We start from the raw sequence: 10,644 nt of genomic DNA on the forward strand, positions 1-10,644 counted from the left end.
TATGTCTTTTAGTAATGATTAGCTATTTCATTTGTTCACTATTCTATTTATTATTTAAGTCTCATTTGAGTTTTACTTTGGCTCTGATTTTGTATTTATTCCAGTTTATATGAAAAGGTTCATTTAGCGTGGATAAAAATTCATGTACAGAGTAAATCCTTTTCACTGAAAATGTTAAAATTAAGTTTGAAAAAAGTTGTGGGAAGCGGGTGGTCGACGCTGAAGCTGTCAGGAGAAAGCAGGCTGGATTCAGATGCGGGTAAACTCAAGGCTTTATTCACAAAGCGGAGACAGAGAAGATGAGTCACGTTTCACAGGTTTCACTCGCAGTGACAGGATGAACAGCAGATGAGTCACGTTTCACAGGTTTCACTCGCAGTGACAGGATGAACACCAGATGAGTCACGTTTCACAGGTTTCACTCGCAGTGACGGGATGAACAGCAGATGCTACTAGGAGCTCTGGGCTTGTAAGAACTAGGGCAGAGAAATCAGCTAAACACACTGGAGCCTGAGGACAAGACACGACAGGGTGAGTACAAAGAGCTGCTAGATGATCGGAGCTATTGGAACGAATAACAACAGTCTGACAATAGACAGAGAAACACAGGGAATAATAAAGGGGAAAAAATTAGGAGGACATAGAGAACAGGTGGCGAGCAATTACGGTTAACAACGGGGAACAAGGGAGGCGGGGAAAACACAAACAGGCAGACGCGGTGAGCTGTCAAACCATCCCAACACACACACACCCACACCAAAAAGACAGGTGATTAGCCCCGAGACCCGACAGTACCCCCCCTCCCCGGAGCGTCACCTGGCGCTCTAGGAAGGGGCCTACATCGATGCCGCCGGAAGTCCTCAATCAACGAGTGGTCCAGAATGTCCCGGGACGGCACCCAACACCTCTCCTCTGGACCATACCCCTCCCAGTCCACAAGATACTGAAACCCCCTGCCGTGGCGCCGCTCATCGAGTAATCTCTTAACCGTATAGGTAGGAGATCCATCCACAAGACGAGGGGGTGGGGGGGGTGGGGCGACTGCAAGCAGGATTAAGGGGGGAAGAGAACACAGGCTTGACCCTGGAAACATGAAACACCGGGTGAACCCGACCAAGAGTAGGAGGGAGCTTGAGCCTGATCGCCACCGGACTAACCACCTTGGTGATGCGGAAAGGCCCAATGAATCTGGGTGCCAGCTTACGAGAAGGCGCCCGGAGAGGCAGATCCTTGGTAGAGAGCCAAACCCGTTGACCACACACATAGGTAGGAGGAGAGGACCGGCGACGATCAGCTGCAGCCTTGGTTCTGTCATAGGCTTGGACCAAAATCCTCCTGACTCTCTCCCAGGTGCGACGGCAGCGCTGGACGAAAGCCAGGGCGGATGGAACCGCTGCGTCGGGTTCCTGTGATGGGAACAGAGGTGGATTATAACCAACAGCACACTCAAAAGGGGACATACCTGACGCGGCCGCAGGAAGTATGTTATGGGCGTATTCTGCCCAGGAGAGCTGCTGACACCAGGAACTCGGATTGTTGGATGCTAGACAGCGGAGCATTCTTCCTAGATCCTGGTTGGCCCGCTCACACTGCCCATTGGTCTGAGGATGAAAACCAGATGACAGACTAGCAGAGGCCCCAATCTGTCTACAAAATTCCCTCCAGAACCGGGAGACGAACTGGGGACCCCTATCTGAAACCACATCCACCGGTAACCCGTGGAGACGGAAGACGTGATCCACCACCAGTTGGGCGGTCTCCCGGGCGGAGGGTAGCTTGGGCAGGGGAATAAAATGAACCGCTTTGGAAAAGCGATCCACCACCGTGAGAACTACAGTGTTTCCCTTCGACGGAGGAAGCCCAGAGACGAAATCAAGGGCAATGTGTGACCAAGGACGGGAAGGGATAGGGAGAGGATGCAGTAGACCATCAGGAGGGCGATTGACAGGCTTACTTTGGGCACATGTGGGGCAGGCCAATACAAACTGTCTAACATCTGTGGCCATAGTAGGCCACCAAAAACGCTGTCGGATGGCAGACAACGTTCTCCGAATACCTGGATGGCAGACTAACTGGATGAGTGACCCCACTCAAGGACCTCAGAGCGCAGTGCAGCGCAGCCGGAACCGGCAACCTGCCCGCCGGACACAGGGAGCCGTCCTTCTTCTGAACAAAGAAAAACCCTGCACCAGCGGGAGAGGAGGAATGGCCAATGAGCCCAGCCTGAAGTGACTCACGTATGTACTTGTCCATGGCCTCTCTCTCAGGACCTGAAAGGGAATATAAACGACCCTTAGGCGGAGAAGAGCCCGGGAGGAGATCAATGGCACAGTCGTAAGGGCGATGCGGAGGTAGCGAGGTGGCCCGGGCCTTACTGAAGACCGCCCGAAGATCATGGTACTCCGCCGGAACACCAGTCAGGTCAGAGGGATCCTCCTGAGGAACACAAGACACAGAGACAGGACAAAAAGCAGCACCCAAACATGACACGTGACAAGACTGACTCCAGGCTAAAACAGAACTATTGACCCAATCAATGTGGGGATTGTGCTTGTGCAACCATGGGTGTCCCAGAACTAAAGGAGCCTTAGGGGAATCAATAATAAACAGTTCAATCCGCTCATGATGACTGCCAGCAATATGGAGGTCTATCTTGGGAGTGACGTGGGTGATGGTGGTAAGGGGACGGCCAGCTAATGACCATGCTGAAACGGGGCTAACCAAAGGAACAAGCGGGATCTTCCAACGTTGAGCAGAGGCAGCATCAAGGAAGTTCCCCTCAGCCCCTGAGTCCACAAGGGCGAGTCCAGTGTGTGAATGACTCTGGAAGGAGAGTTGGAACGGCAGCTGAGTGCGTGTTGCAGGAGAGCTTGAGCTGAGAACCGTGCCCACCAGGACGCTCCGCCTCACTGGTGGACCTTGGCCCTTTAATGGGCACTGAAGGGCGAAGTGGCCTCCCTTGCCGCAGTATAGACACGCCCCCGACAACAGACGCTCCTGCTTCTGCCGTGGTGTAAGCCGTAGACGACCCAACTGCATGGGCTCCTCCTCCGAGGGCTGTCGGCTGGCTGAACTGGCTGAAGAGGACTCTAGGTGGTGCCACGGGGCGGGTGTTTGCCGTTGTTTGCGGCGCCGGCTGAGACGACCCTCAATGCGGAGCGCGAGACTAATGAGCCTATCCAATTCCCGTGGGAGCTCTATGGCCGCGAGTTCATCCGAAATGGCGAAATCCAACCCCTCAAGAAAATGAGCGCGCAGCGCGTTCTCATTCCAGCCGCATGCAGCAGCTAAAGTCTGGAACTGGATAGCAAAGTCAGTGACGGAGCTCCTCCCCTGAGACAGTCGTGATAACTGGGCCGCCGCCTCGTCACCCTGAGCAGAGCGATCAAACAATTTGGCCATCTCTAAACTGAAATCCGCGAAGGTGGCACAACAGGGAGCCCGCGATCTCCAAACGGCGATTCCCCATTCGCGGACACGGCCCGAGAGGAGTGTAAGGACGTAAGCCACCTTGGTCTCTTCATTAGCGTAACGCTGGGGCTGCAGAGAAAACACCAGCGAGCATTGGGAGAGAAACGCTTGACAGGCGTTAGGATCGCCATCGTAGACCGGTGGATTGTTGGCATGGGGTTCAGACTCGTGTGACATACCGGTGTGAGGAACGGGACCCCGGCTCGTTGCCTCTCGCTGAAGATCGTCCACCCGTGTGAGGAGTTCGGAGACTCAGGCACTGAGAACTTCCACATCCAGCGCGGTGGTGTTGAGCTGAGTGGCATGCTGCCCGATCAACACTCCCTGTTGAGCGAGAGCCGAGCGAAGCGGATCAGATCCCGCTGAATCCATAATATGGTCAGACTGTTCTGTCAGGAGAAAGCAGGCTGGATTCAGATGCGGGTAAACTCAAGGCTTTATTCACAAAGCGGAGACAGAGAAGATGAGTCACGTTTCACAGGTTTCACTCGCAGTGACAGGATGAACAGCAGATGAGTCACGTTTCACAGGTTTCACTCGCAGTGACAGGATGAACAGCAGATTAGTCACGTTTCACAGGTTTCACTCGCAGTGACAGGATGAACAGCAGATGAGTCACGTTTCACAGGTTTCACTCGCAGTGACAGGATGAACAGCAGATGCTACTAGGAGCTCTGGGCTTGTAAGAACTAGGGCAGAGAAATCAGCTAAACACACTGGAGCCTGAGGACAAGACACGACAGGGTGAGTACAAAGAGCTGCTAGATGATCGGAGCTATTGGAACGAATAACAACAGTCTGACAATAGACAGAGAAACACAGGGAATAATAAAGGGGAAAAATTAGGAGGACATAGAGAACAGGTGGCGAGCAATTACGGTATACAACGGGGAACAAGGGAGGCGGGGAAAACACAAACAGGCAGATGCGGTGAGCTGTCAAACCATCCCAACACACACACACCCACACCAAAAAGACAGGTGATTAGCCCCGAGACCCGACAGAAGCGAGCGTTTAAGTTTAGCTTTCAAGTTCTGGCACTTTTAGCAGCAGACTGATATAATGCCAAAGCCGATATTTAGCATTTTTTTAAATTTTTTTATTGGCATCAGCCTTTACATTTTTCTGTCTAATTAATAAGTGTCAGAAACTGTATTTAGATTTTTACTGCACCGTGAATGTGCAAACTGGATCCAGGAGATTTCTGCTGTAACTCAATACGCATCAATGACAAACTTTAAATCCTTGATTTCTCTGCTGCGTTGTATCCTGTAGTGTGTAATTTATGTAAAATTAGCATTACCTTGCCTTAATTTGAGAAAATAATGATTTGTACACAGATTTACAAGAATACTGAAAAAAATATCATTACGTACAAAATATCATTACGTTTACATAATAAAAAAAAATGCAAAGTTGTATACCAGTAAGTCACAAAATTCTAAATTGCTGATGAAATCCATTGAAACTCAAAAATGCCAGTTGCAGTCTTACTCTTCTTTGATTGACTCAGAGGGACTCCAGAAACACTGGGGTGTATATCAGAGCCCTCTTTCTCACCAGCCATCTGCCCTTGATCAGAAAACTCATTTCCAGCCTCTGCAACAGCTGTCACAAGCAAACATGCAATGAGATCATAAATGTTTCAGCCGAATGCGTTTTTCATCATCATCAGTCAAAACATTCATCAAATGATTATGATCTTTGTGCATCCAACCTTGAGTACCGTATTTTTCGGACTATAAGTCGCACCTGAGTAAGTCGCATCAGTCCAAAAATACGTCATGATGAGGAAAAAAACATATATAAGTCGCACTGGACTATGAGTACCGTATTTTTCGGACTATAAGTCGCACCTGAGTAAGTCGCATCAGTCCAAAAATACGTCATGATGAGGAAAAAAACATATATAAGTCGCACTGGACTATAAGTCGCATTTATTTAGAACCAAGAACCAAGAGAAAACATTGAAAAAACATACATATGAAAAAAAGTGCGACTTATAGTCCGGAAAATACGGTACCTGCTTCTGTTTCATCATTGCAGGTGTGCTCATTTTCAGCCCAACAGCCTGCGGCCGCTCAATCAGATCCAATTTGAGGCCTCGGGTGTCAAGTCCACGCTTCTGCAACTCCTCTTTTCAGCTCATTCACTTTTAGTTTCTTCACATCCACACTCATCATGCATAACATAAGAGAAGATCTCCCTCCCAAACCTGCCAAAATGGAATTGAACCATGACATCAATAAATGCTGATGCACATCCAGCTGTGTTTTAGAACATTTTAGAACACAAATTTTAGCATCTGTCTAAACTGGTAACAAGCTGGCTGATTCAAAAACCAGCTTAATAACCTTATTTCTGATAAAACATGGTCTTCCAGCTTGCACCACCTAATGACCAGCTCATACTTGTTAGAAACCAGTTATCATGTTTCAGAAACCAGCTAGAGCACTTTAGGATCATGTGATAACGTGAACTAGTTTGTTGTTGGTCCAAGATGGTCTATCAGCTTTAATCAGTTAATAACTAACTCGGATCTGCAAATGACCAGGTTAGACCAGATGGAAACCAGCTATTATTTCCCAAAACACAGCTACTATTTTAAACTGACGCAAATAAAGTTGGTTCGACGTTTGACGTTAAATATTAGACAGATATTCAGCCACGAAAAACTTCAATAAATTCTTACTAGACGAGTATAATTGTATACAAAATGGCTTATCTGAAAAGCATTAGAAAGTAGAACTGAACACACATCGAAGTTCATTATGTTGAAACATAAAGTTTCTAGATGCGGCGCTCTTTGGCCAGCTAGGGACCTTTTAAAAAGTACATGTGAAAGTCGTGACATTTGCCAGGTATGGTAACCCATACTCAAAATTGGTGCTCTGCATTTAACCCATTCATGTGCACACACACAGCAGTAAGTAGGGGACACACACACCCCGTGAACACACACCTGTTCAACAATTAAGACAAAGCTGACAAAGAGTGTATTTTGTTTTTGCAGTTGTTTTGACTTGGGTTCGAAAATCTATTTTTTATAAATTAATTTATAACACCGTTTTATTATAAAACTTCAGTGGGTGTGTCTTGTTACAGTTTAGACAAACATTTTGATGGTGGTTTAAGCCAGGGGTTTTCAAACTGTGGGTCGCGACCCACTTGTGGGTCACAGAATGGAACAAGGTGGGTCGCACAAAGTCACTTGGCTGCAGCTAAATTTGCATTTCAATGACACACACACTCACACAGTTCAGTCTAGGGCTGCACGAATGTGACGAGTGAGGCAGGGCCGAGAGCCGTGCGAACGGAGCGAGGCCGGTGGAGTGATATTGAAAAGATCGACACCTGCGACACTCACCGGTCTCGAGTCCCACGGAGGAGATCGGAAGGATACAAAAGAGGAGAGATGACAGTGAAGGAAGAGAGAGGAACAGGCCTGGGCTTTATTTTGTGTTTGGTTTTTGTTTGTTTGTTTTGTTTTTGTTTGGCCAGGGGCTGTCGCGCTGTTTTGTGTTTATTTGGTTATTAAAACTTTGTTTGATTGTCCGCCTCCTCCTGTGCTGGGCGCGCACGAGCTGTAATAACAGTGAACGTCTCAGAGCGATGCCATTAAAATGTTCTATCGGTCCGCATTATTAAAAGAGAAAAAAACATGCTCACTTCAATACACCATATTCTGCATGAGATTGCATACACCAGAAAATTCAAATGTTACAAAAACAGTTTCAGGTAGGCTATGTTCATTCATTTCTATCGTCTGTTTGAACTCTGCATTTATTTAGTTCGGGAATCGGTTTGTAAAAAGCATTTCACATGTACAGGGTGAGCAGGGCACAAACGCAGGGTTTACTGTAACACTACAAGATTTAAACATTTCCACATAACAAAATGTACAAAAGTTCGCAATATTTATTTAACCATTGCAAAAATAAATTTCATCCAGTTTTTTTTTGTTTGTTTATTTAAAACGAGAGACAACTGTTTATTATTATTTTTTTAGCTATTTCACAATAATTTTAATCTCCAAACTGTTTTAGATAGTTCTGCTTTGCTTCTTATGCTTTTCTAAAAAACAGTGTTGGATTGTGCTCAGTTCTCGCCGACACACACGGAAGGATCTTGAATGCATTTTCTGCAGATTACACAGATTACAGTTCACTGGAGTGAGCCTTTTTCACGGTTTTATGGACACTACATATTTTAACGTCTGTAAACAAAAATTTAAACTTAAATATTAGTAGTGAAATTTTTCAGGTGTACCTTAAAATAAAATGGTTATTTTGCTTAAATACTTAATTTCTGTCATCAAACCTTTAAGTAAGATTAGGCTTAATGTCAACCGTTTTTTTTTTCTCAAATATTTTGGTGGGTCGTGAAATTGATTTCACTTGTCTAGGTGGGTCGTGGAATGGAAAAGTTTAGGAAACACTGGTTTAAGCCACAGAACTGTAAAAGAACACATAGGCCTACTATAGAAAATTAAACCAATAAATAATTTATAATAAATACATCTTCAACCTCAGCTTCAAAAGCCGTCCATCCATCCATCCATCCATCCATCTTCTTCCGCTTATCCGGGGCTGGGTCGCGGGGGCAGCAGTCTAAGCAGAGAACCCCAGACTTCCCTCTCCCTAGACACTTCCTCCAGCTCTTCTGGGGACACACCGAGGCGTTCCCAGGCCAGCCGGGAGACATAGTCTCTCCAGCGTGTCCTAGGTCTTCCCCGGGGTCTCCTCCCAGTGGGACGCGCCCGGAACACCTTCCCGGGAAGGCGTCCAGGAGGCATCCGGAACAGATGCCCGAGCCACCTCAGCTGACCCCTCTCGATGTGAAGGAGCAGCGGCTCTACTCTGAGCTCCTCCCGGGTGACTGAGCTTCTCACCCTATCTCTAAGGGATCGCCCAGCCACCCTGCGGAGAAAGCTCATTTCGGCCGCCTGTATCCGGGATCTTGTCCTTTCGGTCATGACCCAAAGCTCATGACCATAGGTGAGAGTAGGAACGTAGATTGACCGGTAAATCGAGAGCTTCGCCTTGCGGCTCAGCTCTTTCTTCACCACGACAGACCGGTACATCGACCGCATTACTTCAGAAGCCGTCTTGTTACAAAATGTTAAAGAACATTTTGCAGTTGTTTTCATTGTCAAAAGAGATGCAAAAGTCACTATACTTAAATTCAAGAATCTCTTGCGAAACCTTCCAAAGAGTCTCCAGTATTACTGCCCCCTAGAGGATGATACTGCAGTTGCTTTGACTGAGTTTGACATTCAGACCTTTAATAAATGTATCTAAAATGCATAGTTTGCCATCTCAACTTCAAAAGTTGTGTCTTGTCAGTTAGGCCTAAAAAAGCATTTCTATGCAAATTTTACTCTTATTTGTTACATCAGGATACATGCTATTGAATTTAATTCAAATCTGTTAATAAATTCATTTAAAATGAATAGCCATTTCAGCTTCAGAAGGTGTGTCTTGTTTCTGATTCCTAAATGAACATTTAAATTCAGGTTTACTTTAATATGTAATTCAGGACACTTGCTATTGTATGAAATTTAAATCTGTTTATAAATTCATTTAAAGCTATGCAGTTTTCCATAACAACAGCTGTTTTGTTACTGGTTTCTGGAAGAATATTTTAATGTTGGTTTTAAATTAAAATTAAAAATAAAATGTATGCATTTAGCAGACACTTTTATCCAATGCGACTTACAGTGCATTCAGGCTATCAATTTTTAGTCACAGAAATAGGAGAAACAACCATTAAACTGAAACTGAATAGCCAATTAAACTGTTCATAAAAATAAATCAGTTAAAAAAAAAATAATAATAAAAAAACATTTTAATAAGAGGGATCACACAAAATGCATGTTAATTTTGCATCAAAGATGTTTACATATAGTCCACAAGACAACATAATAGCTCATGAACACATATTAAAAAAAATAATTAAATTAATTAAATTCAATAGCATGTGTCCTGAATTACATATTACTAAAACCTGAATTGAAATGTTCATTTAGGAATCAGAAACAAGACACACATTTTGAAGTTGAAATAGGAGACTGTATTGATTTTAAATACATTTATTAAAGGTCTGAATGTCAAACTCAGCCAAAACAACTGCAGTATCTTCATCTGGGGGCAGTAATACTGGAGACTCTTTGGAAGGTTTCGCAAGCTATCCTTTAATGTCAATAGCGTGACTTCTGCATCTCTTTTGACAATGAAAACAACTGTAAAATGTTCTTTGAGAAATCTGTAACAAGACAGCCTTTGAAGGTGATGTAGGAGACTGTATTTATTTGAAACTAAATTATTTATTGATTTAATTGTCATAATGATCATAACGATCGTATGTGTCCTGTTATAGTCCTGTTATAGTTCTGTGGCTAAAACCACCATCATAATGTTCTTCTAGGAATCAGTAACAAGACACCCTTTGGATTTTAGAAAGAAAACTGCATGCATTTTATATTAATTTCTTATCAGATTTTAATTTAATTCCATAGCATGTATCCTGAAGTATAAATGAGAGTAAAACCTACATGGAAATGCTCTTTTAGGCCAAATTAACCGGATAAAACCTTTTGAAGTTGAGATGGAAGACTGTATGCATTTTAAATTAATTTATAAAAGTTTGAATGTCGAACTTAGTCTTAACAAATGCACGATGTTCCTCTAGGGGGCAGTGTACTGCAAAATCTGTGAAAGGCTTTCTGAGCTTTTTGCGCTATCCTTACGTACATTTCAATAATTTATTTATTTATTTATTCACATATCTGAATATGAAACTCAGTCAAAGCAACTTCAATGTATTCCTCTGGGGGGTGATGTACTGCAAGCTCTTTGGGAAGCATCCTGAGCTCGTTCTCAGTTTTTACAATTCACTAGGTTTTGTTGTGTTACACTTTTGTGAACAAAACCAACATCTAGATGTCATTATAGGAAACAATAACAAGACACACCCCATAAAGCTAAAAAGAAAAAAAAATGTATTTTTTTTATTAATTGACGTATGTGTTTACATTTCAATAGCATGTGGTGTGCTATACTTCAGCAAATTCAAGCGATGTCTAACTCTTATTCTATGAACCAGTAAGAAGACATAGCCTTTAAAAATGAGCTAAAATGCTGTATGTTTAAAAAACGATAATGTTAATAGATT

Source organism: Carassius carassius, chromosome 13 (genome assembly GCF_963082965.1).
Source record: "Carassius carassius chromosome 13, fCarCar2.1, whole genome shotgun sequence".
Lineage (NCBI taxonomy): Eukaryota > Metazoa > Chordata > Actinopteri > Cypriniformes > Cyprinidae > Carassius > Carassius carassius.